Source organism: Rhinolophus sinicus, linkage group LG06, assembly GCF_036562045.2.
Source record: "Rhinolophus sinicus isolate RSC01 linkage group LG06, ASM3656204v1, whole genome shotgun sequence".
NCBI classification, from domain to species: Eukaryota; Metazoa; Chordata; class Mammalia; order Chiroptera; family Rhinolophidae; genus Rhinolophus; species Rhinolophus sinicus.
This window is the reverse complement of record NC_133756.1, coordinates 132775946-132803812: the sequence shown is the minus strand read 5'-3', so window position 1 is coordinate 132803812 and position 27867 is coordinate 132775946. Positions and strand designations below refer to the sequence as shown.

The following is a 27867-nucleotide window of genomic DNA, read 5'->3' as shown; positions in this document are numbered from 1 at the left end:
TTTGGTGGTTGCCAGATTAGAGGGCGGAGCTGGAAGGATGGTTGAAGGGGGGAAGGGGATTAAGAGGCACAAATTGGTAGTTACAAAATAGTCATTGGGATGTAGATTATAGCATGGGAAATATAGTCAGTAGTATTGTAATAACTATATATGGTGTCCGATGGATACTGGATTTGTTGGGATGATCACTTCGTAAATTATTTAAATGTCTAATCACTGTGTTGTATACCTGAAACTAACATAATATTGCATGTTGACCATAATGGAAAAATAAAAAATATTTTATGTAAATAAAGAAAGAAAGAAAAATAAGGCTAAAGGCAGACTGAAGAAAGAGAAAAATATGAAAAGGACAAACTCTAAGGATAAAAATTGTCCTTTAAATTGAGTAAATCCAGTTTTGCTGATTAACAGAAGAAAACAATAGCACAGATATGTAACTCATATGTTTATAATAGCTCAGAAAGTTGTTAGTGAATTAAATGTGTTCATATATAAGGTGATTAGAACACTGCTAGCAATACATAAGTATTAGCTGCTATCATCATCATCATCATCATCATCATCATCAAATTACTCTTTAGATTGAAAGCAGGGGCTCGGGGCACAGAAGCGATCCTGAGAACAAAAACCCACTGTGAAACAAAACCCACAGAAACAAAAGCGACCGTGAGAAACAAAAACCCACAGAAATTAAAAGTGCAACAGAAGAGGCAGAAAGAGAGGAGAACAAAGGTGGGGGTCCTAGTTAAGCCAGGTACAAGGTTTAAAATTAAGACCAAGATTTCTGCTCCCTGGAGGACTGCTTCACATTTTGTCCCCTAGGTATGCATACAGCCCATGTGAAGACAGGTTTCTCAGAAACACAAACTGCATTGGCCATAGCATTTTTTATTTGTTTGTTTTGTAAATATAGAATAATGAAATGACTTATATCCAGAATATATAAAGAACTCTTACAACTTAATAATAACAAAAAAAACAAAAACAAAAAAAAAACAACCTCATTTTTAAAATGAGTAAAGATTTTTTTTCAATTATAGTTCATATTCAATATTACATAAAAGGCCATAGCATTTTTAAAAACTCCCTTGGAATAGCTCTCATAACCTAGATCTCTGGAGATACACCATTTTCCCCTGATCTTCCCTAGTGGCTCCTTGTGAAAAGGAAACATCTTTGCCACTTCCAGTCAGAAAAATCTCAGTAGAGGATGTTCATTGGTTCTGCTTGGGTCACATGACCCATGGGCCAATCACTAGAGACAAGGTGTATGGCATTCAGTATGACCCCGGTTTACTCACATACCATTATCCTTTTCAGGAAAGTGGAATCCGTCATAAGCAAACAGGAAAAGGTTGTAGTTCAAAGTATGGACACTAAAGGATTTGTGAGCCAGCCAGCCACACAAACTAGTGTCAAATGTCTTTATTCAGCCCTATGCTCCCTGGTCCTCTGTTATTCAGAGAGTTTGCTTGGTGCCGCTCAGCTCCTGTGTTGCCAGATGGCTCAGCTGGTTGGCGTGTGGGCTCTGAACCACAAGGTTGCTGATTCGACTCCTGCAAGGGATGGTGGGCTGTGCCCCCCTGAAACTAACAACGGCAACTGGACCTGGAGCTGAGCTGCGCCCTCCACAACTAAGACTGAAAGGACAACTTGACTTGGAAAAGTCATGGAAGTACACACTCTTCCCCTATAAAGTCCTGTTCCCCTTCTCCAATAAAATCTTTAAAAAAAAGAGAGAAGAGAGAGAGAGAGAGAGAGAGAGAGAGAGAGAGCATTCTTGGAATTTGGACCAACACTATGTTGCACGTTCTGCCCTTCTGCTGAATGGACAGCCATTTCTGTCCAGTCATGGGTTGATTAATAAGTTTCAGGTATCAGTACTGGTAAAGCACTCTGACTGACCCTGTGATAGATGTACAAATGGACAAGATACAGTACTACAGGCTGTTCTCAAGAGGGCAGAGATGCTGGCTACCAATAACTACCATCTCAGAGCTAGCCGAGTACAGAGGTTGAGGTCGGTGAGGACTTTCTGGGGTGGGGGTACAAACAAGGGGGCAGCTTCAGGAAGGGGCTGGAATTTGAGAGCAGAAGCTCTTACCTTTATACAGTTCTTCACTTACAAAGCAAGTTCCTAACAACTGTCAATATCTTTCTTATCTTTTGACACTCATTATAATCCTAGGATGTGCCTAAGTGTAAGACAAGAAAATTTTCCACCAGTAGAGATGGCAACAGGGAAAGCAAGCAGACACAGGGTAATTTCAGGAAAGGCACAAAAATTACTTAGAAAGCATTGAACAATGTGGAGGTTTCCTCTCTCAGGTTAACACCAATTGATTGTTAAAGTCTGTGCAGTGCTGTCTTCAGAGGAATTCTCCAGTTCCAGCCAGACTCAGTGTGACAAGTTTCTGAGATCCATTACCCATGTCTTCTGTGGGTGGGGTTTGGGAGGACGATGCCAGAAAATAGGAGACAACAAGTAGGTAATGAGGATGGAAAGGTAAATAGAAGCTTTAATATTAAACATCTGAGGATCCGGAAAGTTGATTGAACACTGTTTTCTCTAGTTGCCAGAAGTTAAAAAAAAAAAAAAAAACTATTAATTTGGGTTATGCCGAACTGTGGAACCTGTCCACCCAGGTGTGCGAGACACTGCATCCCTAACAAGTAAAATGAAAAATCAGGACCATTTTCATAACCAAGGTACTCATTTGCCCGCAGACTTAGTCTCTCAGCTCCCCCTTCTGGAAAAACTGAGGCACAGCATCACAACAACTGTGTGTGAAGACTGACTATACTTGTCCACAACCAGATGATGGGGGAATCTGCATCTACCTTGCAGCTCAGCTCCCTAGGCGCCTCCATAAGCAGAGGGCCAAACAGCCCAGAATCCTGTCCTCACTGTAAATTTTCATCTATACAGCTGCTACGACCAAGATATGGTCATCTGCTTCAATCATGCTCCCTCAGGAAGACAACTTGAAACTGCCCAAAAGTCACGCCCACAACAGCACTCATGTGTGCAAATTCATCTCAGGCTGCAGAGCTCTGTCAACAAGTAGCAACCAGCACTCAAGGCTCTTCCCTTCTGTGGTCTCTGTTCCACCAATCAGAGAATGACATAGTCCCATCATTTTATAAACACGTGTCTACAGTCTTTAGTTGAAACCCTTGAGCCAAATATGATCACATATGAACGATGACCTTGATGGCAGCCTCATAAAACCCCATGCAAAGAACCCAGATAAGCCATACCCTGACTCCTGACCCACAGAAATTGTGAGACAATAAATACGTATTGTTTTAAGCCTCTAAATTCATGGTAATTTGTTATGTAGCAATAGATTAATTAATACAATAGGCAAGTAGATATATGAGTCTGGAATTAAGAGGTTCTTGGGGAAATAAAAATGTGGAAATCATCAGTATAGATCGCATTTGTGCTGGCTATTGTTTCTTTGCCCCCACCTCAACCAATTCTCCATCCTTCTCTGCCTTTCTTTGTGCCCCCAGGAGGCTACCTTCTACTGACTAAACTCATGGGCTTCCTTGGTTCAGCCAATGGGAGCTAACAGCAAGAGATCAGAAAGCAGGAGGGAGTAGTCGAGATATTTCTTCCCCTGCTCCCTTCTAGCTCTGGGTTGTACCGCCCTTAGACTTGGATAAGAGTGGCCCCTGTAGGCCAGCAGTGCCACTGGGATGGGGCTTCACCCTCCAACCCTTCACTTTCCTACCGCATGGGGTTAGCACTAGTAGGAATAGCGATAGTTCACCTACAGGAACAGAAGGGAAGGGATGGCACATAGTTAAAGGTGCTGGTAGGTAATAAATGTAGAGTTGGAGCTTTGAGGAATTTCTCTTCTGATTGTTTCTATTGTTCCGATTAAGGTCATCAGTTGACAGTGAGAATGATGGAGACGGTGTCAGAGGCTTAAGGAAAGAGGAAGTCACAGAATAGTCATGTAGGAGAATAAGAGGTGAATGGACTGGGGAAATGTACCATAGTCGTCTGGCCGTATTAAGGATTCACTTGAGACTGTTGGTCATTTTTAAAGAGATACTATTCATTGTATTCCTTCTCTAGCCATGGTCTGTTCTTAGGGTACAAACACAAAATAAGCAGCTTCAGCGTCAACTAGGGCTGAGGCCTGTCCAAGTATAGCAGACACTGTCGGTGACCTGTCAAGATCCCCTGAGACTCAGTTTGTTCTTTTGATTCCATTTGTCCATCCAACAGCTGGTGCAGGCACCACTGATAATGGCTCAAACCTGAAACATTCTGCAGAGGCTTGTCTTTGGGTGAATGGAGCCATCTCACCCTGAGATGCTTGGCTGAGGGGGAAATTACTAAAACCCTTCTTTCTTGCCTCAAGATGGGACAGACTCCATGATACAATTTATACTCCAGATCAAGATGAGACTTGACTTTCCCTGAAACCATTTCCATGCTTAGCTCTGCCCCTTCTCTATTCTGCTCCCCTCATTTTCGTACAGGTTCCTGCTGAACTTGCACAGCAATCCTCATTTCAGGCTCTGCTCTTCAGAACACCCCAGAGGAGCCTGCCCTTTCCAAGGTGAAAAGGAATGAACATTGAGGGAGGGCTCAGCTTGGTTGAGAAGCTCAGTGGTGGCTGTCCTCTGCAGACTGAAGCTGACAGTAGGAGATGCTGCTACAGAGCTGGGCTCCCTGGTTTCAATTGGGATGATAGGATTCTGGAGTCAGAGAGGCCAAATGGCAGCATTAATCACCTGAGGCGAGATGACCTTAATTACCACAGTGGGCAGCAATGTCAGAATAGCAGCCTGGGCCCTGACCTGGAGGACTGTGGAGATGGAAAATAGAGCAGAGTATTCCTCGGAGCAATAAAGATTTTCAGGCATCAAATATATCGTTTAATATGTATAACCAAAAGAAATCAAGAATGAATGAGCAGAAGATTGAGGTCAGCCACCTCAACAGAGTGTCAAGATGCTTTACCCGATTTTCAGACCTGAGCCAGGTCTCAGTCCCAGAACCCATCAACTGAAAGGCAGGTTGATGAGTCCATGCAAGGACATCAGAGCCAGGGGTTGGGGGGAGTGATGCAGACCAGCTAGATCAATACATGCGTGAGGAGGGTGTCCCAGCAGAGTGCTGGCCTGGTGGGGTCAGGCTATTGGTCATATTCAGGGGGATTCAGCAAATGAGTAAATATATTGAGCATAATGGGAGCCAGATTTCTTCTAGTTGGGAAAGGCAAATACAAATAAATACAGGGAAAGCTGTGAACCCTGTTGGATTGGTGTTAGATTGGAATTTGAGATATAGGTGTTAGCTAATGGTTTTCAATATATACATTTAGATGCAGAAATATCCGTATTTATCTGTATGAATATGCATATGCACACAGCTACATATGCACACACACAGAGTATTCTAGCTCTTACAACTTGGGCATGTTGATGGACATTGTACAGATGACTGGCCTGTGATCTTCAAAACAAATGTCCACGTCATAAAAGCTACAAAAAGGTAGAGGAGCTGTAGCAGTGTAACGGAGACCATGGAGACATGACATGTGAATGAGACATGTGGTCCTCGACTAGATCCTTTTGCTCCAAAGGACATTCTTTTTTTTCTTTTATCAGTTGTCGTAATGGACATTCTTGATGAAACTTGAATAGAGTTTCTGGGAAAGGATACGCAGGACTTGTTTGTACTATTCTTGCAACTTTTCTGTAAGTTTATAATTGTTTCAAAATAAAAACCTACACTTTAATTTTCTTTAAAGAAAGAAAGTCTGAGTCCCCTTGGGGAAGTACCCTGAAATACCACAGTAAGTGTGTGTATAGTGAACCCTCCACTTTTTGAGTGACTATAGTGCCAATATTTGGGTAAAAGGCAATACCTAGGTCTTCTGAGGGCTGATATCTATGGAATCTGAGCTGACACAGAGACCCAGGGACCCAAAGCCCATCATTGTCCCCTGTTAGAGGAGTGGCACATGGGAGTCAAGTAATAAATGGAGTCCTGGGCTACGTCCGTCTCACAGTGAAACATGTGAGTGGTCATCTTCCCAGCTCTTAAATATATAATTGAAAAGGTCTTACCTAGCAGTTAGCAAAGCCCCATATTGGTCCCTTGACCTATAGAGTAAAAGCTACTGTAGTATGAAAGATCAGGTGGAAGTCCCTGAAACTACACCCTCTTCTAGCCCAAATAATAAATATAAAACAACATTGCCTTCCAGGGGGAATGCAGACATTGGTACTGCCTTAAAAAATTGAAGTGATTCAGGGGTAGTTGTCTCAATCATATGTCCACTTAACTCATGAGTTTGGCCCTTGTAAAAAGCAGGTGAATATGGCAAATAACAGTGGACTGCTGACATCTACCAAGCAGTAGTACCAAGTGCAGCTGCTGTGCTAAATTTGATATTTTCACTAGCACATAGTAACATGGCCTCTGCTATAATTTTTAGTAGCCATCAGGAAGGAGAATCAAAAGAAGTTTGCTTCGGGTGGGATGGGCAAGAGTATGCAACAATTGTACTCTCTGTCACAAAATATTCTGAAGAGACAGGGACCATCTGTACCTTCCAGAATATATATGTTCCACTAAATTGATGACATCATATTAGTTTGACTAGATGATCAAGAAGTGGCAAATATTCTGGATATCCAGGAGATAACTATTTAAAAATTCCAGGTACCTGCCTACCGCATCTGTGAAGTTTTGGGGGTTCCGTGGTTGTAGGCACGCTGGGACATCCCCTTCAAAGTAAAAGACCTTACACTTCTTGTCACCAAGAAAGAAGCTCGAGACTTGAGAAGCTTCTTTGTGTTCTGGAAGCAGAATATTTCACGGTGGGGGATACTGCTCTGACCGATTTATTGAGTGATGTGGAACGGACTATTTATTATATGCCAAACAATAAAAAATTAAACTTTTGTAATCTCACCTCCAGAACATAACCATGCTTGATTTTTAATCTAAATTAGAATCACACTATTGACACTTATTTGTAATATGCTTGCTCTTCTTATGAATATATACAAATTCAATTTCTAATTCCAATTTGCTAATGATCATTTATTGTGACTTCAGGAAAAGCACTTCGCTCTGAGTCTCAGTTACTTCATCTCTAAAATAAGGATCTTAGAAGAGATCATCCCTAAGATGCTTTTCTAGCTCTGAGAACCTGTAAATATAATACATGTATATGCAACTCCTGACGTCTGTATCTGTTCTTCTCTCTACTCTACTCTCATCCACAGGCTACACCCAGGACCAACTGCACCTTGGAGAATGAAGACCTTGAACCAGCTTCCCTCAGATTCCACTTTCAGAACCCAGAACAGCTGCCAGTGGGAGGGCTCTTGTCTGTCACGGTGATGTCCAGAGGCCTCAACTGCTTTTACTTCGATGTACCAACCTCCTTAGGGCCCCAAGTTCTGGACCAAAATCATTGCTATAATTTTTTTGTCAAACCAGACTAGCATTATTTGGAATTGATGAATCTTAGAACTTCTGATTAGAAAAGAACATTGGAGGTCGTTTCCCCCAGTAAAATGTAAGCTCATAAAACAAGGACATTTTTTTCTTCATAACATGCATGCCCTACCACGTAGGAAGTTTCTAGGACACAGTAGGTACTCAATAAGTATTTGATCATTTGAAAGAGTGAAATCTAACCTTACCTCTCCTCTTTCTAGCATTCCCAAAAAGGACTCCTGCAACATCTGCTTCTACATCTCCAACCACGGAGAGCTGATCATCTCTTGAAATAACCAATTCCACTGTTGCACTGAGAGACAGGTGTAACTGGAGGATGGCAGTATCAAACTCAATATGTCCTCTACCCCATCTGCTAAGTCAGGAATTGAGCAGCAAAGGGTGAACATGCCAAATGGGAAAAAGTTGGCTCTGAGAGTGGAAATACAAGATTGGAGACGATAACTTTCCCCCTTATAGACTGTATATTCTTTCACAGGACATTTATGCCCATTTCTGTTATCCTACCTTGAGGGTTAAGCAGAGGCAGGACTTAAAATTCAGTTTGTAGCATCTATTGAATGTCTGAACTTTTCTGCAATTTTCACATATGTCACCAGGGGGCGCACTTGTTGCTTTAATTGTCAATCATCCCTGCTGCTGGGGACCGGCGGAGTCTAAGAGCTCTATATTGGATTTGAAGAACAATCATAGACATTTAGGTCCTGTCACTGGCCCTTTCTACAACAAAGGAACGATGCTAAAGTAATATTATCTAGCAAAAGAGTAAGACACCGAGGGCACATCACATCTACTGAGAAAGGAGGATAGAAATCCCTCCTCTACCACTGATTAAGTAGCTAGAGGAGAGCCTGAGGACAGCAAGCCAAAGACCTACGGCAAAATATTATGGCTTCAAGGTGAAGGGCCTCTAGGATCTTGCTGACGAGAGCTGTAGAGACTTTACCTGCTGGTGCTACCTCATTCTCTAAATCTCTGGCAGCTCCTAAAATATTAGGGCTAGAAGGAAATACATACAAGAGCATCCAAGCACCCCCTCTACCCATCTATTTTACAGATGGGGAAACTGAGGCCCAGAGGAAAAATAAATTACTTGCCCAAGGCCAAATGACTATCTAGTGGCAGAGCCAGAATTAAAACTCAGGAGGTCATTTCACTAAGAATTTAATAGTTTGGCCGGTGGGAGTGATCTTTAGACATAAATCCTTTGGATTCAGGACAACTTAAACTCTACTGGTGATTAAGATTGGTCTTTTAAAATGGGTTACTGATTATGATATCTTTGCTCAAAAGAGAAGAAAGGGGGGAAAGGAGGGGAGGGGAAGGGAGAAGGGGAGGGGAGGGAGAGGGAGGAAGGAAGGAAGAGAGGACAAGAGTTTTCTGATAGCCTTGTTTCCAGGCAGCCTCTGCTGCTCCTCTCTCTTCTTAGCAACTGCAGCTATGCTGCATTGTTTGAAGTACTCATTTTTTTCAAAATCAAAAGATGAAGGATAAACTCCCAAAACAAAAGGCATTTTTCTCCCAAGGGCTCAGATGAATCATAATTCAAGGACAAAAGCGTCAAGGGTGAGCAATCCCTCAAAACCCATCTGCAAAACAATTAAGCATTGTCAATAGTACAACTCATTTCTGAAGTGCAGACTTGGAGAGCCCTGGAAACCGGAACTAGAAAGGGCCTTGGAATCACTGTATTCAAATACCTCACTTTACAAATGAGGAATGTGCAGTGCACAGGGGGGAAAGGATAGGGTCATAAATCAAATGCTTTCAGAGGCCAGGGAAATGAAGCAAGCTGGGTCAGATAAGAGATATTTTAGATGTGTTACAGGAAATATGTGACTTTCCCCTTTCAGAAAAACGACAGGGCAAGCATCTTGATAAATGGCAAATAACACATGCCCTCGATAATGGGGTGGAGATTCTGGCAAACTGTACATGCCCTGCCTCAAGGGAGGAACTGCTACCCAGCTCCATTGGTCACTATCATGTAGGCATGTGAGCCTGAATCTGCCAGATTTGTTCCTTATTTTAATATGGATTTGTACTTGAAATGTCCCAGTTATTTTTTAATGGTGGCAACTAATTTGATTTGGTTGCAGGCTCAACAGAGCCCTCTGGAGTCTCGTTTCCACCATGAGTTTCTGTGTGCGCCCTCTGGACTAGGGTATTGTGGGTTGTGCTGGGCCCTTTGAGAGCAGAAGGGCTGAGATCATCAGTGCTTCTGTGATGCTGCTTCTCCCTAGGATCCCCCCAGTTCAAGGCTAGATCTCATCACTCTCCCCACTTAGCGACCTCCCATTGCTTCCAAGCCCATTAGAGAAACAACCAAACTCCTCCACAGCCTTCAATGCCCCATGCAGCCTGGCTCCTGCCCTCCTCTCTGCCTCCTCTCACTCTGGCCTCCCTGCTCTGCCTAGAAGAGAAAGTTCTGCCTGGGAAGCTCTCCCCCTACTCTGCACTGCTGGTTCCTTCTAGTACCTTAAGGCTCTGTTCAAGTGTTATCTCCTCTGAGAGGCTATCTCCGAACTCCCAATCAAAAGGACCCTCTCCACCTTCTCTCCCCATCACCCCATTCTCTTTTCTCTTTCTTCATTGCACTTACCACTGTCGAAAATTATCCTTCTATTCATTGTTTTAACCTGGTTCATTGGCAGTGTGTCCCCACTAGAATGTAAGTTCCATGAGAGCAGAGAAGCTATCTTGTTCTCTAAGCTTCTGGAACAGTGGCTACCACACAGTAGGCCAACAGATAAAATATCTATTGAATGACTCTGCTTTGCAGGAGCCCAGAGCAGTGACCATGGGAGAGACAAACTTCTGATTCCCACTCCTCCTGAGACAGTTTCTGATGTTTCTTCCTGGGACCAGCAGCCAGATGCCCTTGGCCTTCACCTTGAGCTTGCTGGCTGGTGTCTGCGGCCCCCAGAGGCTTGGTTCGGTCTGTGGCAAGCTCCCACAGCAAGGTTACATCACACTCCCTACCACACACAGCCCAGCAATCGTCTCAGCTCGGGTTCCCTCCTGACAAACCTTGCTAACGTCCTTGGCTTTTCACTCTTTAGGCTTGCAGCCAGGAAATACGACTCCGGAGTTGAGCGCTTAGGAACACAAGGATATCCTCTCCCTTTAGATCAATTGTTTCACACGAAAGCTCTGCTTTGTATTTTCCTATCTCCATCCCCATAGCATCTGCTCCAAATCCCAAATCCTTGGGACTTGTACTTGGACACTATTCCTAGACCCCTTATAAGGATTATCTTTGCCGATTTAAGTGTGGGGATGATGTCCAGTTTCCATTGAGCGATCGCATCAAAATGAGCCTCACGAATCCCATGTATGCATTTGCTAAAACAATGGTATGAAAGTCATTGGCCCCAGGGACGCTCAGGGTCTACCATCAGAAAGCCCTCCTGAAGACTTGCTCTGAGAGCTAAGTGCTAGAGCTGCCTCAAATTCTTTGTGGAAATGAGAAAATGAAAAGGAGAAAAGAAAAGAGGAGGGAAGGGAAGGGAAACAAAATAGGAGCTAGCAAAAAGAAAGCAAACTACTTTGCTACTGTATATTCAGAGGGTGCCAAAAAAATGTATACACATTTTAAGAAAGAAAAAACTGTATTAAATTTGTAATACTCTATATATACTGACAACAAAAGATGGATACAAGTCCTGTGTATACATTTTTTTGGCACCCCTAGTATATTGCTCTATAAAACAATCATTCGTGTGTTCAAACATTTATTGAGTACCTACTATGTACCAGGCATTGTCCATGACTTGGGATAGATCAAAGATGCCTGACCATGTGGGCCTTGTATCGTAGTGGAAGAAGACAGACAATTACATAGTGAACACATTAAGTAGATAAATTAATTAATTTGTATGTATAAATAAGTTTATTAATATAGAATGTATCATAGAATATCTTACGTTATATAAAATATACTATATATATTATATAGTTTAGAAGTTCTCCAATGTTAGAAGGTAAAATGTGTTATCTTAGAAGAAAAGATAAATGGAGAATAAGACTACTGAAGGGATCAGAAGGAGACAGACTGCAGTATTAATTAAGGAGAGTGGTCAGGGTAGGTCTCTTGAGAAAGTGACTCTTGAGCGGAGATTTGAAGGATGTGAGAGCACTAGTTCTATGTCACTGACTGTTTCCCTTTCTTTTTGGCATCCAAAAAGGTCAGAACCAAATTTGAGGCTCAGTCCTCTAGAGGGCCCTGTGGTCTGCAAACTTGTGGTCTTTTGTCCATCAGAGAGGCAGGACAGGACAAGTGGTTAAGGACATAAGTTCCTTCTCAAACGGATCCAAACCCAAACTGGCTATACCACTTACTACCTACACGACTTTGGGCATCACATTTAATCTCTCTGAGCCTCAGCTCCCTATACCTCAAAACAGAGATAATAATACCACCTCCTTACAGGGCTCTTTTAAGGATGAAATGAAATAATGTACATAAATTCTTTGCATACAAAAAGAACTCAGTAAAAAATCAGCTATAATTATCGCATTTCCCAGAAAATAAGACCAGGTCTTATACCGTGTTTCCCCAAAAATAAGTCCGTGTCTCATATTAATTTTTGCTCCAAAAGACGCATTAGGGCGTATTTTCAGGGGATGTCTTATTTTTTCATGTACAACAATCTACATTTATCCAAATACAGTCATGTCATCTTCCTCTGGAACATCGTCATAACGTACTAAATGCGTCCATCTGGCCGACAATCTTAACTGGGGCTTATTTTCAGGGAAACACAGTATTAAGCCTAGTCTTGTCTCTCAAAGTTTATTTATGCTTTCCTCCGTCCTGATTCTCTGTCCTTGTTGATATTTTAACATTGTTTTATGGTTTCTGCTCTTGTGGTAAGCTACCTCAAATCCTTTGTGGATTGGGTGGGTTATAAATAAGTAAATAAATAAAAATCTGGATAGGGGAACATTTTCACTCAAGCAAAACATTTGATTACCAAGAATGAATTGCAAGTGAGGCCAAAAAACAAAACATATTGACTCTAATCTCTAACAGTCCATCAGAAAATACCAGCAAGACACTCTCTGGTTACCAGACCATCTTTCTCTTTCACAAACACCTCTTCCACCCTCTATCAAGAGAGAGCAAATGAGTCACACAAAATGACCCAGTAAGCCTAAATGCTCCCAACCTCACAACTACTTCATTGTCGTGGGTTTCAGAGAACTTTCCTTCTTCCCAATTAGAGAAAAGAACTTGATGGGGTTGCTTTGCATGGTGATGGGCTGAGGGAAGATGAGTGCTGGCTCAATGCAGAGTCAGACGTAGGTTAGAATCTCATTACTGCCATTACCTAGTGAGGGCTGTGGCCATGGGAAAGTCCCCGGACCTCTCTGGGCCCGTTTCCTTGTTGGTGGTAACAATAGCTCCCTCCTAAGGTGTCTGTGCAGATGAAAGAGAGAATGAAGAGAAGAAACATGAATAGCTGTTGGTAAAGCTCTCAACAAATGTTAGACTTTCCTTCCTTACCTGCACCACAGGGCAACACTCAATGGACTATGGGAATCAGAAGCTATTCTAAGAGGGTGTACAGGGCAGACATGGGGTGAGGAAACTCGTTTAAGTACATCCCTATATGATAGCAACTCCCTGCAAGAAGTAAGGGGAGGGGCAGACGGTGGCTCAGTAGGTTAAAGCGCAAGCTCTGGGCAATGGAGCTGCCAGTTCGATTCCCACATGGGCCAGCGAGCTGCACCCTCTGCAACTAGAATGAAGTCAATGAGCTGCAGCTCAGCTCCCAGGTGGCCAGATGGCTGTTTGTTGGAGCACAGGCTCTCAACCACAAGGTTGCCGGTTCAACTCCCGCAAGGGATGGTGGCCTGTGCTCCCTGCAACTAGCAACGGCAACTGCACCTGGAGCTGAGCTGTGCCCTCCACAACTAAGATTGAAAGGACAACAACTTGACTTGGAAAAGTCCCGGAAGTATAGACTGTTCCCCAATAAAGTCCCATTCCCCTTCCCGAATAAAATCTTTTCAAAAAAAAGAAGGGGAAAAGATCATTTTTGAGCCCCTCTTACTTTCTAAGTATATCACCACATTTCTTCCTCACCATAATCCTTTGAGATAAGCGTTGTTATCCACATCTGACAACTAGAGCTGGACTTGAATCCAGAGCACACAGCTAGGAATGTCTGAGAGGCAGCTCTGGTCTTCTGAAATTGACTACAAAGGCCAAGGACCAGGTCCCACCACAGGCCATCAGAGGCACCAGCGACAGAAACCTGCGAGTTCCCAGCCCTTCTGCAGTGCCATACCTCTGTGACTCCCTAGCTGAACTGAGTTCAGCAAGAATCTAGGACAGGCTGACCTCTACTGAGGCTCCCTAAGCCCCTCCCCTCACCTCCATCAGCCCCCAGGGCCTTCCCCATTAAGGTATCCCTGCTTTCTATAAGCTTTGGAATTAGCTGGATCTGAATTTGAAACACACACCCCTCACCTATCAACTGGAGGACCTTAAGTAAGTCACTTATTCTTTCTGGTTCTGCTCCTAAAGACAGGGATATCAAAATGCCTCCCTCCCAAAGTTGCCATGCAGATTAAACATAGCAGTGCATTGAAAACACACTAAACTGTACCTGGCACATAGTATTCACTCATTTATAGTAGCTGCTGTTGTTACCGTGATACCGTCTGGGGAATATCAGCAGTATGCTGAACCACAGAGATGATGGTTGTCAAGGAGAGAGCGTGTGTCCTTGGGCACCAGCTGAAAGGTCTACCCACATTGCCACACAGGCCAAGCATCATGAACTGGTTATCTGACATTTATCTACCCTTCCCCTAGCCCCACAGGAGACTAGTTGGGGATAACAAGAAGACTTAGCAGGGCTCTGTGCTCCTTCTAGAGACTAACCAAGGCCCAGGCAAGGGCCTCCCCTTCACTGCCCTTGATCCACAAACATGTACTGCTGGTACCTTCTGTTCTGTGAACTAGGGAGAGAGAAGAGACCCAACCTTATCCCAGGAATTCACAGAGCACTTGGGGGGAAAGACAAAGTACTGCAATTACAGCAAACAAAAAAGAATGAGGGGCCAAGTGTCCCTGGGAAGATGAGGGAAGGCTCCATAGAGGAAGTATTTTAACTGTACCTTAAAAATTAGGTAAGACGTGGGGGGATGGCATTCCAGACTGAATGAACAGCATAAGCAAAGGCAAGAAAAGGGGAAATATGTTTTTTGTGTGTTTTTGTTTTTTTATAGAACAGAGTGGTCTGGTGAGGCTGCGTGAACTGGGTACAGGAGGGTTGAGGTGAGAGCCGGCAGTGAAGAGCCAGTAAGTCTCAGGGGCAGGAAACACAAAACAAAGATCATGACAACCATGGAGAAAATGGGGGAAGTGGCCTGAAATTTAAAATAGGATGGTCAATACAGAATTGTACACCTGAAATCTATGTAATTTTACTAACAATTGTCACCCCAATAAATTTAATAAAATTTTTAAAAAAATAGGATGGTCACAGAAGGCCTCTTTGAAGTGACACATTTAAGAGGTTAAGGAGCAAGCCCTGTGACTATCTGGGGGAAGTTTTCAGGCAGAGAAAATAGCAGGGCAAAGGTCCTCAGGCCACAGAGTGGTTGCCTTGTTGGTGATGCATTAAAAAGGCCTGGAGTGGTAAGAAGTGAGGTTCGAAAGTTAAAAGGGAGCCAGCTCATGAGATACCTTGCAGGCAGTTATAGAGGCGTCAGCTGTCACTTGGATGAAATGGACAGCGATTGTAGGATTTCTAATAAAGGAGCAACGCGATCTGACTTACTCTTTAAAAGGATCGCTCAGACTTCTGTGTAGAGAATCAATTGCAAGGGATCAAGAGTGGAAGCAGGGAGACCGCGGTAAGAAGGCGATTGCCGAAAACCAGGCGAAAGAGTATGGTGGCTGGAGCCATGGTTATAGCTGTGTGGTGGTGCTCCTCGGTTTCCTCATGTGAAAATGGAGCTTAGGATCCCCGCCCTGTGTACAGCCCAACGCTTAAAAGAAAAAAGAAAAAGACATCGGGATGGAATGTCAGGAACCTCTGGCCAACCGAGTGCCAGCCTGGGGAATGTGGGATTGTGGGCTTCCTTAGGCGTCCGGGCCCCTGGTGCCCACGAGAAAGGCAAGACAGGTGCGCGCCCCGCGATGCGTCCGGAGGACAAGACCTGGCAGAGGAATATCTTGCTCCCCAGAGACTGAAAGGGAAGGGTAGGAAGGAGGTTGCCTATTCCCAGCCCTAGAGCGGGTCCCGGGCACCCGGCACTGTGTGAACCCCGGTATGCAACCACTCCGCTTCTGCAGGTGTGGGCATCGTGCGAGCCTCATGAGGGTAATGCCACAGCACCCCCTCCATGCAACCCCCCCCCCCAGCTCTGACCCCTTTGTCTCACTTTCCCCTACCCTCATTTGTCTGCCTGTCTGTCCCACACCGGGTTCGGCGCGCACGATCCCGCGGGGATCCCTCTGACTGTCGCCGTAGCGGCGCAGCCCGGGCCCGGGGCTCCCAGGAGGAGAAAATCATGAATGAAATGGATGCGGTTCTCTTGTTACCCCGCCCTCCCTGTCCAGGCAACCTCGGCGCGGGGGCGGCGCTTGCGGGGACTCCGAGCAGAGTCCGGGGAGGGGGCGCCCGAGATCTGGGTCAGGATTAAGGGTCTGCGATCGGCCTCACTCGGGCCCTGGGCGCTGCCGGAGCTCCCACCTCCCGCCCTCCAGCCCCGCCGGCCCTGCGCAATTCCCGGGGAGCTGCACAAGCCTGCCGGGAGGCGGGGCGGAGCTGGGGTTGGGGGGTGCCGAACCCACCCCGCAGCTGCGCCCGCGACTCCGCAGCTGAAGCGCATTTGGTGGGGCGGTCCCGCGAAGGAGCGCGCACGGAACGCGGGACAGAGCGCTGGGCGGACAGACCCACGGACGGACGCCCCCGCACACGCAGACGCATAGAGCTTAGCGAGGCCCTGTCACACACACACACACACACACACACACATTCGAGCAGACACAGGGACACACGCAGACACACGCACACTCTCGCTTGCACAACCTCCCGCCGGCCTGCCTGCCCGCCCGCTCGCCGGCGCCCGGAGCCCGCTCTGGCCGGTAAGTGTGGCGTCACCGTCCGCGCCTTTGTGTGGGGAGCTGGGAGGCGGAGGGCGCGGGGTCCCTCCCGGGGCGGCCTCGCAACTGAGACCTCCTCCAGCCCCCAGGGCCGCGGAGCCCGCGCCCGCCCCCGCCACGCCCCCATAGGGCTTCCGACGCCCCCGGACTGGGGGGAGGGGTCCCCCTCGCTGGGGGAGGGGGCCGGGCGCTGGGGAGCCGGGAGGGAGTAACAGCCACTCCCCACGGAGCTCGGAAGCGATGCTAGGGAGGGATGGGGTCATGGTCCCGGGTCCGAGCCTCTGCGACCAGGGTTTGTGCGCGCGCTTCCTGGCAGCATCGTCTCCCCAGTGTCTGAAGCTCCGGAAGGAGGTTAGAGGTCGCCGCTAGCCTGTTGGCTTGTAAACTGCGGCTCTCAGCCTTGGTCGCTTCTCCTCCCCCGGACCATGTAGCTTAAATCACTCGCTTCCCACCTACCTCCAAAATAAAAGCCCAGCGCATTCCCCTCCTCCAGGATGCCGCTTTTTTCTAGATGAGGCCCAGGTTCCTGCAAAACTTGGAGATTGCCTAGGTCAGAGCCCTAATGAGGGCTCGCCTTAACGAGGATCATAAGGCTGAGAGGGTCAGGATAAGAGGAACCTTTGGAACTCATTTAACCGCCTCATTTTACAGATGGGGAAACTGAGGCCCAGTGATGCGGTTTGACCAAGGTCACCGGAGAATTAGTAGCAAAGCCTGCATTAGAATCTGGGGTCCCCGGCTTTCATACTCATTCCTCGCCCCTACACAATTTTATCCGGTTCCCATTGAAGCCTCAGAACCCCAGAATTCATCTGAGTGTACCTTGAAAGTCTTTGTAATCCCAGCCCCGCCCCCACTCGGAGCAGCAGGTGCCATTCATTTACTACCATCCTTACTGTAAAAAAAAAAGGGGGAGGTTAGCCTTTCATTTGCCTGTTTCGGCCTCAGAGGAGAGCGCTGTTCTTATGCAAGCACTCCAGGTTTGGGATTTAGTTTTACAGAATGAATCAGTCCTGGACAGAGCAGATTCCAAGGTGTACATCCTGGTTCTCCCAGGAGTCATTGGGCCTGTGTCCTCAATTGGACCAGGTGATGTGGCACTCAAGGAGTCACCCCCTTCCCCTACTCTGACCTGCCTGACTGCATGCTTTCCCAGTCACTATTCCCTCCTTTGTAAAGGCCTAGGTCTTCTAATCCAACGAGGCCCCTTTCATCATCCTTCCGTGGAAGGATGATGTCAGGTTACCTCTTCCTCCTTGCTGTTTGTTGAGTGTGGTTGTTGGTGTTGCTGACAAAGCTCCTGGCGAAGCTTGAGTTACAGCCTTATCAGGCTCTGGTGACAGCTCAGGGCAAGGCTCCCTCAAGGGCACAGAGAGGGTGCCCTGAGAGGCATGCTGAAGGAGTGCAAGCTGGGTGGTGTATGGACAAAGCCAGTTACCTTTGAGGAGACCCCATTGGATGGGATAGTTGGCAAGGAGGGCACTGTTCAGTCTCTAGGGGCCTCTCGCCTCAGGAGCTTCCTTCTTGGGTGGGGTGAGCAGTGTGGCATGAAGCAGAGCCAGGGTGACCACCTGAGTAATCCAAGAGCCACAATTCATATTGTAGTCCGCCTAAATGGCATTGCGCCCCAGAAGCACCATTTGCGTAGACTTCATAATGAGTAGTGGCCCCTGGGTTTTTGCAACGCAGTGGCTCCCACCCTGAGAGTGAAGAGATCTGGGCTCCAGGCCCAGTCTCCTCACGGGCTGGACAGTTTCATTAAACGCTCATAATCTCTTGGGTCTCAGTTTCTCCATCCAAAAAATAAGATCATCATTTTGAAGAGTTTCAGGATATCTTGCAGGTCTGCATTGTTGGGGGTGGGAAGGGGAGCACTTATTTTATAACTGCTGTGGGCCTGGTTTTCTTCTATGACTCTGTGAAGGAATGAGATGAGATAATTTATGAAGGGTACTTAGCACAGTGCCTGGGGCATAGAAAAGCTCAGGAATAAGTAACTAATAAGTAACTAATACCATTAGTGCTCCAGCTTTATGTCTATACCCTCCACTTCTTCCCTTTTTCAGATTGCCCAAGGAATGGGATTTTTAGGGCCTCAAAGTCCCTCTCCCTCAAAATCCCTCCCCTCTGACCTGTTCTTGGATTTGAGGCTCAGCCAGCATAAGACATCCAGGCAAACTGCGTGGGAGAAGTCGCACTTTTGTTTATCAGTTATTTCACACCTAAGTGTGATTCAATTTATTAATTTATATGGTGCCAAAGCATTTCTTACACTCTGTCACTTATACTTAATCCTCATAACACACCTATGATATCAATAGTGTTATTGTTGCCATTTTATAGATGGGGAAGTTAAGATTCAGAGTTTAACTTATCTACGGGGGTGTACTGTAAGTCTCAGAGCCAGAGAGCTGTACCTCCAGCTCAGATCATCTGACTCTCGATTATGAACTCTTTGTTCTATGTCACAGTGCCTGTCCTTTTCCAAGATCTGTCCTAAAAGAGAGGTAGCTAACCCCTTGGAAAGAGTGGAGAAAAAAGAGGGTTTTAGTCTTCTGGAAGATCAGGAATGGCTTCTTGGAGAAGCTAGGTAGCATTTGAGCTGGGTCTAAATGATTTATACAATGGAAGAAAGGAGGGGAAATATTGCAAGTAGTAGAAACAGCGTAAGTGCTTCTAGGGCACGTGTAGAAACAAGAAAGCAGTTCATTCCAACTGGTGCAAAAAGGATGAAAGAGGAGCAGTGAGAAGCGAGGCTGAGTAGGAGGGGGGAAGTAGTTGCTGAGGGCATTGAGTACCAAGCTAAGGGATTAGCCTTTAGTGTTTGAGTCGGGGAGAGACATGATCAAACCTGGCTATTAGGAAACTCACTCTGGCCACTCAGTAGCAACCAGAATGGAGGTGGAGAGCCTGCTGGCAGGGAGCCCAGGTAGGAAACAGTGACAGTGTAGGTGAGAGAGAACGATGGTCTGGACTGGAAGTGTTTGTAAGAGTGAAGAGAAAAAGGACTTGATGCAGGAGGTTCCAGTGTCACCAAAAGTGGCAGCTCATTGGATGAGAGTGCTGGAGGGAGGGAGGAATGAGAAATCATGGCAAGATTTTGAGCCTCAGTGACTAAGGATGCCATTCACAAAAAGAGCCCAACAGGGGAGCAGTGAGGAGGCTTAAAGTGGGGGCCATGGATCCGACAGGGAACCATAAAAACTCCTCCTGCAAAGCTGGCTCGCTGAGCTCCCCAAACTCAAGAGCTGGTTCCTTCTTTCATTCATTCTTTCTCCAAATACACAGAAACATCTGTAGCATGACAGGTTGTCCTAGGCTCTAAGGATACATCGCTGAAGAAAAAAAAAAAAAAAACTTCCTGCCCAAGCTCTACCAAGGTAGACAGAAAATAAAATATAAGCAAAGATATAACATTTGAAGGGAGTGAGCAATGCTCTGGAGAAAAATTAAGCAGGGTGACTGGGGGCGAGAGTAGAGGAAGAGATTTGCCTTTAAATAGAATCGTCTTTAAGGAGGTGATGTTTGAACCAAGACCTGAATCAAGTGAGGAGGAAACCTCGGGGAATAAAAAAGCACCGTAGGAAGAGGAGACCACAAGTGCAAAGGCACTGGGGTCAAAATCGCTTGGTGCTTTCAAGGAACAGCAAGTGTGGCTGTAAGAGATAGGCAAAGGGGAAGGGTGGTAAGGAGAAAGGTGGGAGAGAGGGGCAGGGCCAGACCATGTAGTTGCCTGAGGAATAAGAAATCACAGTGTTCATGAGTCCAAGAGAACCTGAGGCCTATTCTTGTATTCTTTATGCCTGGTAAACCAGCCTAACACTCAGCAGTGACTCACTAAATAGTTGCTGAATGAATGAATGTTGGAAATGAGCATTTATGTGTGGAACTTCATATCTTGAGCTTATATGAACCACTAAATAAAGATATTATGACATAGTAAGGGCATAGTAAGGTATAGTGTGATCAAAATGGTAAAGCTCAGATGATTTGAATATGTTGTCATTTAAACATGAAAATTTGAATCAAATCTGTTTGTATTATTCGGTATGTCTTGATATTATAGACATTGCTATTGATTAAGACTAAATAGTAAAACATACTTGAAAAGACTGTAAAACAATTAAGATGGTAACATTTTTGGTCATCCCTCATCCCCTTCCAGTGCATACACAACCTCTGGCCTCATTTCGAATTTTCCCTTGTGCAACTCTTGTGCCCTCAGCCATTTCCCTCATACAGACTTTAAAGAAACTCATCTCTAGCACGAAGACCTATATTTGCGGAACAACAAATTGTCATCTTCTCTGATAAATTGACAGATTCCTGAAAAGGCAGAGAGGGGAGTGTGGAGAGAGAAATTATTTATAGAAGGATAAATTCTAAAGGCACCTAATTAATTGTTTAAATGGATCTATAAATGGGAATGGAAAAGCTCCAGAAGATGGCTAATCGTTGAAAGCTTTTGCCTCCATGAAGTTGAACACAGGGAGATATGTGAACATTTCAAAGCATATGGCACCAAAAATTTAACCAACTCATCATGAAATATGTATGAAGCAGTGTTCTTACTGGTGTGGGTCAACACAACTGTGTGTGTGTAAGAATCTGTGTTCAGTCCTAAGCTTACTCATGATTAAGTGACCTGGGGTGAGGTCCTTCCCCTCTTCCAAATTCAGTTTCCCCATCTCCGGGGGGGAGGGCTGGGGTTTCTGGGTCCCTGAAGCACTCAGCCCTGTAACCTGTTTTATCTGTAGCCCCACATCATTGTCTTTCTGGAGGACAGTGACCACTGTCACACAGTGGGGGTGTGGCCTCCTGTGGCACTCGATGATTTTGTGGATGGGATGTCACAGAAGAGATGGGATGCTCCCATCAGCAGACAGAGCCAGATATTAGGCTGGACCTTGTGAGAGCACGAGTTGACATGTGGTCTAGTCTTCTTAGAATCATAGACTCTCTAGGTGCTGTGATCCCAATTCTATCTCATGCTGCCTCTCTTGTTGCCTCTAAAAAACATGGAAACTCAGGTCAGCCCCAAAAAAAGAAAAATTAACCCATTTTAGTTGGGGTGGCTGGTTGGCTTAGTTGCTTAGAGCACGGTGCTCATAACACCAAGGTCACTGGTTCGATTCCCACATGGGCCAGTGAGCTGCACCCTCCACAACTAGGTTGAAAACAATGACTTGGAGCTGATGGGTCCTGGAAAAACACACTGTTCCCCAATATTCCCCTATTTGGAAAAAAAAATTTTTTTTAAACCCAATTTAGTTTTTAAACAGTGTCATCACTAAAAATCTCTTCCTTATTTTAAACCATGGCATTATGGGAAATAAGATTTCCCCCCTTTCTTCAACACCGTCACCATCTTCTCTGCATCTGGTGAGATGTGGGACGAACATTTGGCCACCAATGTCTAGCAGAGTTCTGAAATTCCCAGACTCTCAGACTGAAAAAAGCTTTTGTCACTGAACTGTGGCACATAGAACAAAAACCACCCTCCTTCCTGCTACAGTTGGCCAAAGACAAGGTCTAAGAGTGACAGTGGTGGTCACATGTCTACCCTCTGCGTCACTTCACTGCCCTGAGAGGCCTGGACCTTGTGAGCTCCCATCACTGCCATGGCTCTGTCTTTCCCAAATCCAGACGTAGCCAGTTCTCTCTGTTCTTTAAACTCCTGTAGCTCCTGTGGCCTGCACACTTTTTCTCAACAGGGATCCTCTTGGCCTTTGGTTAGGAGAGTTCTTTGTTGTGAAAGCATCCCTGGCCCCAACACTAAATATTTGCCAGGAACGCCCTTCAGTCACGGTGACAACCAAAAAAAATGCTCACACGCATTTTAAAGATATTCCAGGGGTACCAAATAAATGTATACACATGACTTGTATTCACCTTTTGTTATCGGTATATATTGAGTATTACAATTTTAATAGTTTTGTCCTTTCTTACAATATGTATACATTTTTTTTGGCACCCTCTGTATTTCATGAACGCAGAAATGTACAGACCTTAAGTGTTTCGTTAAGTTTTGACGATTGCACGAACTCATCCAACAACCATTCAGTTTGAGATGTGGAACATTTCCATGGCCCCTGAAAGTCCTCTCTTACTCCTGTCCAGCCAGTGCCCGCCCTCCGTAGTAACTGTGCCCGTTGCTGTCATTGTCGATGAGTTTTGTGTGTTCTTGGAATTCATATACATGGAATCAGATAGCATGTGGTGCTGTGTGTCATAAAGTAGTTTTTGAGATCCGTCCGTGTTGTTGTGCCCCCACATTCCCTGACATGCATAGACTTCTAATTGCCAAATAGCGTGGGGATAGCTGCCTGGCGCCCACGGAGAAAAACATGGGCTACGAGTTAAAGTCAGTATGTCACAACCTGAGGTACAAAACCCTCTGCCATGTAATGTGAGTCCGCGCTCCTGCCCACTGTCCAGCCACACTGAGGTGCCCTCCTTCTCCCAGCACAGCGTTCTCTGCCAGAAACGCCCTCCCCCACTGTCTGGTGAACTGCTTGTCCTTGCGGTGCTCAGATGTCACCGATCTGTGCAGCTTCCCAGACTCTCCCATTGTGCCTTCCTAGGCACTCCTGTAAGACAGCCTCCGCTGACACTTAGCACATTTCAGACTTCACTTACTGGGCCGGAAGCTGGTTGAGACAGGGACCGGGTCTTAGTCGTCTATGTATCCCCACCAGCCCAGCTCAGAGCCTGATAGTAAAGAAATGGATATAAGATTATGATAGGTCACTTCTCAAGATTATCTTAGAGACAAGCTGGGTTTAAAATAACTGTAAAATATATCTGAAACCACCCTCTGAAGCTGATAAAAGAAAGGTGGTCCAAAAAGACACTTGTAATCTCTGACTACAAATGATAAATGTTGCCTCTCAACATGGGAAATGGCATGAATGAATGCCAAGCAGTGCAGCTCAGGCACCCAAGGGGATGGGGAGAAGATCAGAGTCAATCAGAGAAGGCTGCCTGGAGGAGGTGAGTTCTAAGAGTTTTAAACAGGAGTCTGTTGAGCAAGGGAGTTACATAGTCAGAGGGTAATTCATACAGAACCATAAAGCATGATCCAAGGCAGCCTGTGCATGGGCTTGATCTGTCCTCTTGTGACCCTGGTCCTGAGTCCACGCAGCTGCCCTTCACTCTTCTTTCACTCCTTTTCACTCATTTCTTCCTTCCTTTCTTTCCTCCCACTTCTTCCCATCTTCCTTCAAAATCTGAGTGCACAGGAAAAAGCTGGATGTGCATTGCCCTGCTCTCCGTCCCTCCTTCTCTACACTGGGCTCCCTGTTTTGGGGGGTATTGAAAGAGGCCCGTCCCTTGTCCCTTCTCAGCCAGGGAAGCTCACAGAATCCAACAGCCAGGGAACAGCTAGGGTGGGGTAAAGTCCATTGCTAGATTCTGAGTCACCCATCAAATGCTGGGTGGTTGGGGGGCCTTCAGCCAGAAGAGAGGTCAGTATGTACCAGACTCCCTGGGGAGGCTTCCGGGAGGCTGTATGAGCTGAAGCAGGCCTTGGAAAGGCAGGTGACCACAACTCAGAGGGGAGGAGCAGGGAGGCCCATCTAGGAAGAAGGAACGGAAGACAAAGGCTGAGAAGCAAGAGTGACTGTGGCTGGAAGAAGGGGGCGTTTTCATGATGGAGGAGGATTTGGCAAATCCTACTAAGTCGGGTTTCTGGTTCTTTGACCTTCCCTTCCCACGGATTCTGGGTCTAACTTGGGGGACTTAGAAACAGTCTGGGGCTCTCCAGAGGGGAGAGGAGTCTGAGGCCCCGCTCATCCTCAAGCTACTGTTTCCTGCATTGTTCTCATTAGCTCCAGAAACACCGGACACAGCCTGAGGAATAAGGAAACAGACCTTTGTACTGATGGCACTGCCAAGTACAAAGAGCAGGAGCATGTCCCGTGCTGGGTTGACTTAGAGGGCGCCTGGAAGTGAGGTGCAGAGCCAGGTCAGCAGTAATGACAAGGAGGCTGTGTGCCTCAGGTTGCCTCGTACTTTATGTCAATCACTTCCGTGGTCCTTCCCACAACCCTGCAGCAGGCAGCTCTTCTTGCTCCCATGTCCCAGAGGAAGAAACTGAGACTCAGAGAGGTTCAGACACTGGCCCCGTGGGGGAGAAGGTGGCAAAACACAGCCTTTCAACCAGCTCTCTCTACCTCTGAATCCATCCTTTTTCCAGAGAACCATGAGTACTCTGACATGTGTGACCTCAGGATGGTCAGTCTATTATGTTATGAGGAATTCTACCCTTGATTGAGGAGCTCTGTTGGCAGCACACCCGAGGCCCCAGGTTGCCAGCTGTCCACTGGCACGAGGCAGAGAGAGAATCAACTCCCCTTGGCCCAGGACCAGGCTTTGTCCTGTCTCCTCCATCGGGCACCTGGGCAGGACCAGAGTGACCACTTCCCTGCACTCACACCAGTCTGTAGCCCCGTTGAGTGCCTAGTATGTCGCTCCTGTACAAAGTGGGGTAATGATGTCTTCTTCACAAGGTTGTCACATGGGTCGCATGAAATAGAGATTGGAAAGCGTGTGGCACATGGTAGGTATGCAGGTGAGATTTATTCAGTGTCAATTCAGGAGGTCAGACCCTTTCCAACCTTGATTCCAAGTCCCATCTGGCTGTTTTTTCTTTCCCATTCCATTTGACTCCCTATCTCACATTCTATTCTCTCCTGTCAAAAGAGCCTCAGACCTAGCTAATGCTCTCAAACGTAGCCTCTGCCAGGCCTCACTTCTGAATCAGTTTGCCTGACTCTTCTACCAAACCCTAAAGAGCCAGGATCTTCCCAGCCGGTGCTGCCACAGCTTAGCTAGCCTGAGCGCGGAAGGGTTCAATCGGAGGCTGAGGGAGAGGTCCTGACAGAGGACTAGACCCCACAGTGGGGTATGGCAGGAGCTAGGGGCCTCTCTAGCTACAGGTGGGAGCCATCCTAGCTCCGAACCCCAGCTTTCCCCTCTGTGAGTGCTACATGTCCCGTGAGAAGTGGTTAGAGAAGAGAGCAGAGGTCAAATGGGACCATCCTGGACAATGTGGAGCAAGGCACAGGCGGTCCTGGCAGTCCAGGCCAGGGCTTGGCATCAGAGACGTCTAGGGCTGAAACCGGAGGCAGGTAGCGCCCACAGCACAGTCATTTGTGATCAGGGTGGGTGAGTAACCAGCACAGGCTAGGTCAGAATTCTAGTTCCAGGTGGATGGAACTGCAAGAGTAGACAGGCTTCAGTCCTAGAAAGCAGATGATCAGGACAGACTCTGCCTGCCAGGGCATAGGCGGGAGGCCAGGTGCTGGGACTGGGCCGGTGTCAGAGCCAGACAAGCAGCAGTGAGCCTAAGTGTTGTTGAAATTCTTAACAACAGTAGTATTAGTTAATAGTTACATAGTGTAGTACGTGCGAGGTATTCTCAGAGCTTTCTGTTTACTCATCACAACAATACTGAGTTGGGTGCTACTACTGGTCCATTTTACAGATGATAAAACTGAGGCATCGAGAGTTGGAGTAAAATTCCTGACCTCCTCCAGGACTGGCAGGATAACCCTCACATTCATAGCTTGAAATCAGCTACGATGGGAGCATTTATACCATGGAAATCAGCAAATGCCGCAAATCAGGGCTTTTTTAATTTTTACTTCTTTTTGTTTTTTAATCCCTTCACCCTTTTCACCCAGCTCCCCAACCCCCCCCCCCAATCTGACAACCATCAGTTTGTTCTCTGAATCTACAAGTGCTGGGCCCTGTTCTAAGCATTTTACATGCGCCTCGTGTAAAAACTTTGTGTAAGGATCAAAATTCATTTTATCTCCTTAGATCCCTCTGAAGTGTAGACACTGTTATCCCCATTTCACAGATGAGGAAACAGAGGCGCAGAAAAGTCAAGTGTCTTGCTTAAAATCAGGCAGCCAGTAGGGGAGACTTGATTCATGCTCGGGCAAATCCCAAAGCCTGTGCGTTGTAGTGTTTTTAATGAGCTATTTATACCTGCTCAAACTCTAGCCCACTTTTCATTTGTTTTGTTTAAGAAATATGTCTTGAATATTTGCCTGGTGCCAGATAGAGTATTAAGCATGGGAAACAGGAAAATCCATATAAGAAGCTATAAACCTAATGGTTTAAATAAAGTCTGAGCCTGGGGTTGAGGCAAACTCAGTGTGAAGCCTGGGTCTGCCACTGACCAACTGTGTGACCTTAAGCAAGTGACTGGGTCTCTCCAGGTCCCAGTCTCCACGTGTGTGGGAGGACGATGATAACTGTGTTTAGCTCATAGGGTTATAATGAGGAATGAGGTCATGCCCAGCGCTTGGCACAGTACCCAGTGCACAGTAAGCACTCAGTAAAAAGAGGCTGCAGTGATTATAACCCACAAGTTGGTGAGGCAGGGATACAAGTTATCAATAGATAATTACCAAACAGAGGGGTGAGAACAGAAGAGGGAGTACCCAGGTCTTCCTAAAGGAGTCAGGGAGCGTTCCACCAAAGAGGTGACATTTGAACAGGGTCTTCGAAGAGTCTTAAAGAGTTTTCCAAGCAGAGAAGAGAAAAGCGGGCTTTTCCAGTGAAGGGAAAAGTGCATTCCAAGACGTTACAAATAAGAGCGAGTATCTAACTGAATGGAAATACCAGAACACCCCCACAAGAAGTGTGATCACGCCTTCACATTTGTGATTGCCTGTTTTCTCTTTGTAAATTAAACTGTATACCTGGGGATTTGAGGGGATGTAGAGAGGGAGCAGAATAGAATGTTTTCGGAGTCTTGGAGAACAGACGGTTAAACCAGATGCCCTTTGAACTCTGAAAAGCTGCTCTTCAGTTGATCTTCTTTTGGGCTCTTGTCTACCACACAGGTAGGACTATCCAAAGCAGGCACTCCTTATTACAGCTGAACGTGGCCTCAGCAAGATCTGCCCTCTATACTTGAAGGTGAGGCAGCCTTTGCCAGGCTCTGCCGCCCCAGAGCCTTGTTTCCCTGGTGCTGGGAGCGCCCTCTGCTGGTTCCCTGCTGCTCCACCACCATCCACCTCATGAAACCTTGATAGCCCCAGAATTGAAACTTGACCTTAAGGAAAAACCCTTAAAACTCATTAAATTCAAGTCCTTTGACTTCTGTTTGGGGCTGCTGAGACTCATATGAGAGGAAACGACTGGCCCAAGATGACACAATGGCCGAGGACTAGAGCTCAGGGCTGTTGAGTCCTTGGCCAGTGAGTGCATTTGTCAGGTC

The 27867-nt window shown here is 46.2% G+C and overlaps 1 protein-coding gene across 3 annotated transcripts in view; it reads left to right on the top strand.

The window, feature by feature from the left end:
- Positions 1–15630: 15630 nt before the first annotated feature.
- Positions 15631–27867, top strand: part of PTPN5 (protein tyrosine phosphatase non-receptor type 5) — a 55784-nt gene continuing 43547 nt past the window's right edge. For 2 of the 3 annotated variants that reach the window (XM_074336117.1, XM_019714967.2), the window contains exon 1: positions 15631–16613. The gene's annotated coding sequence lies outside the window, so the exon portion shown is untranslated. The remainder of the gene's footprint in view (positions 16614–27867) is intronic. The other variant, XM_019714966.2, reaches the window with a different exon arrangement.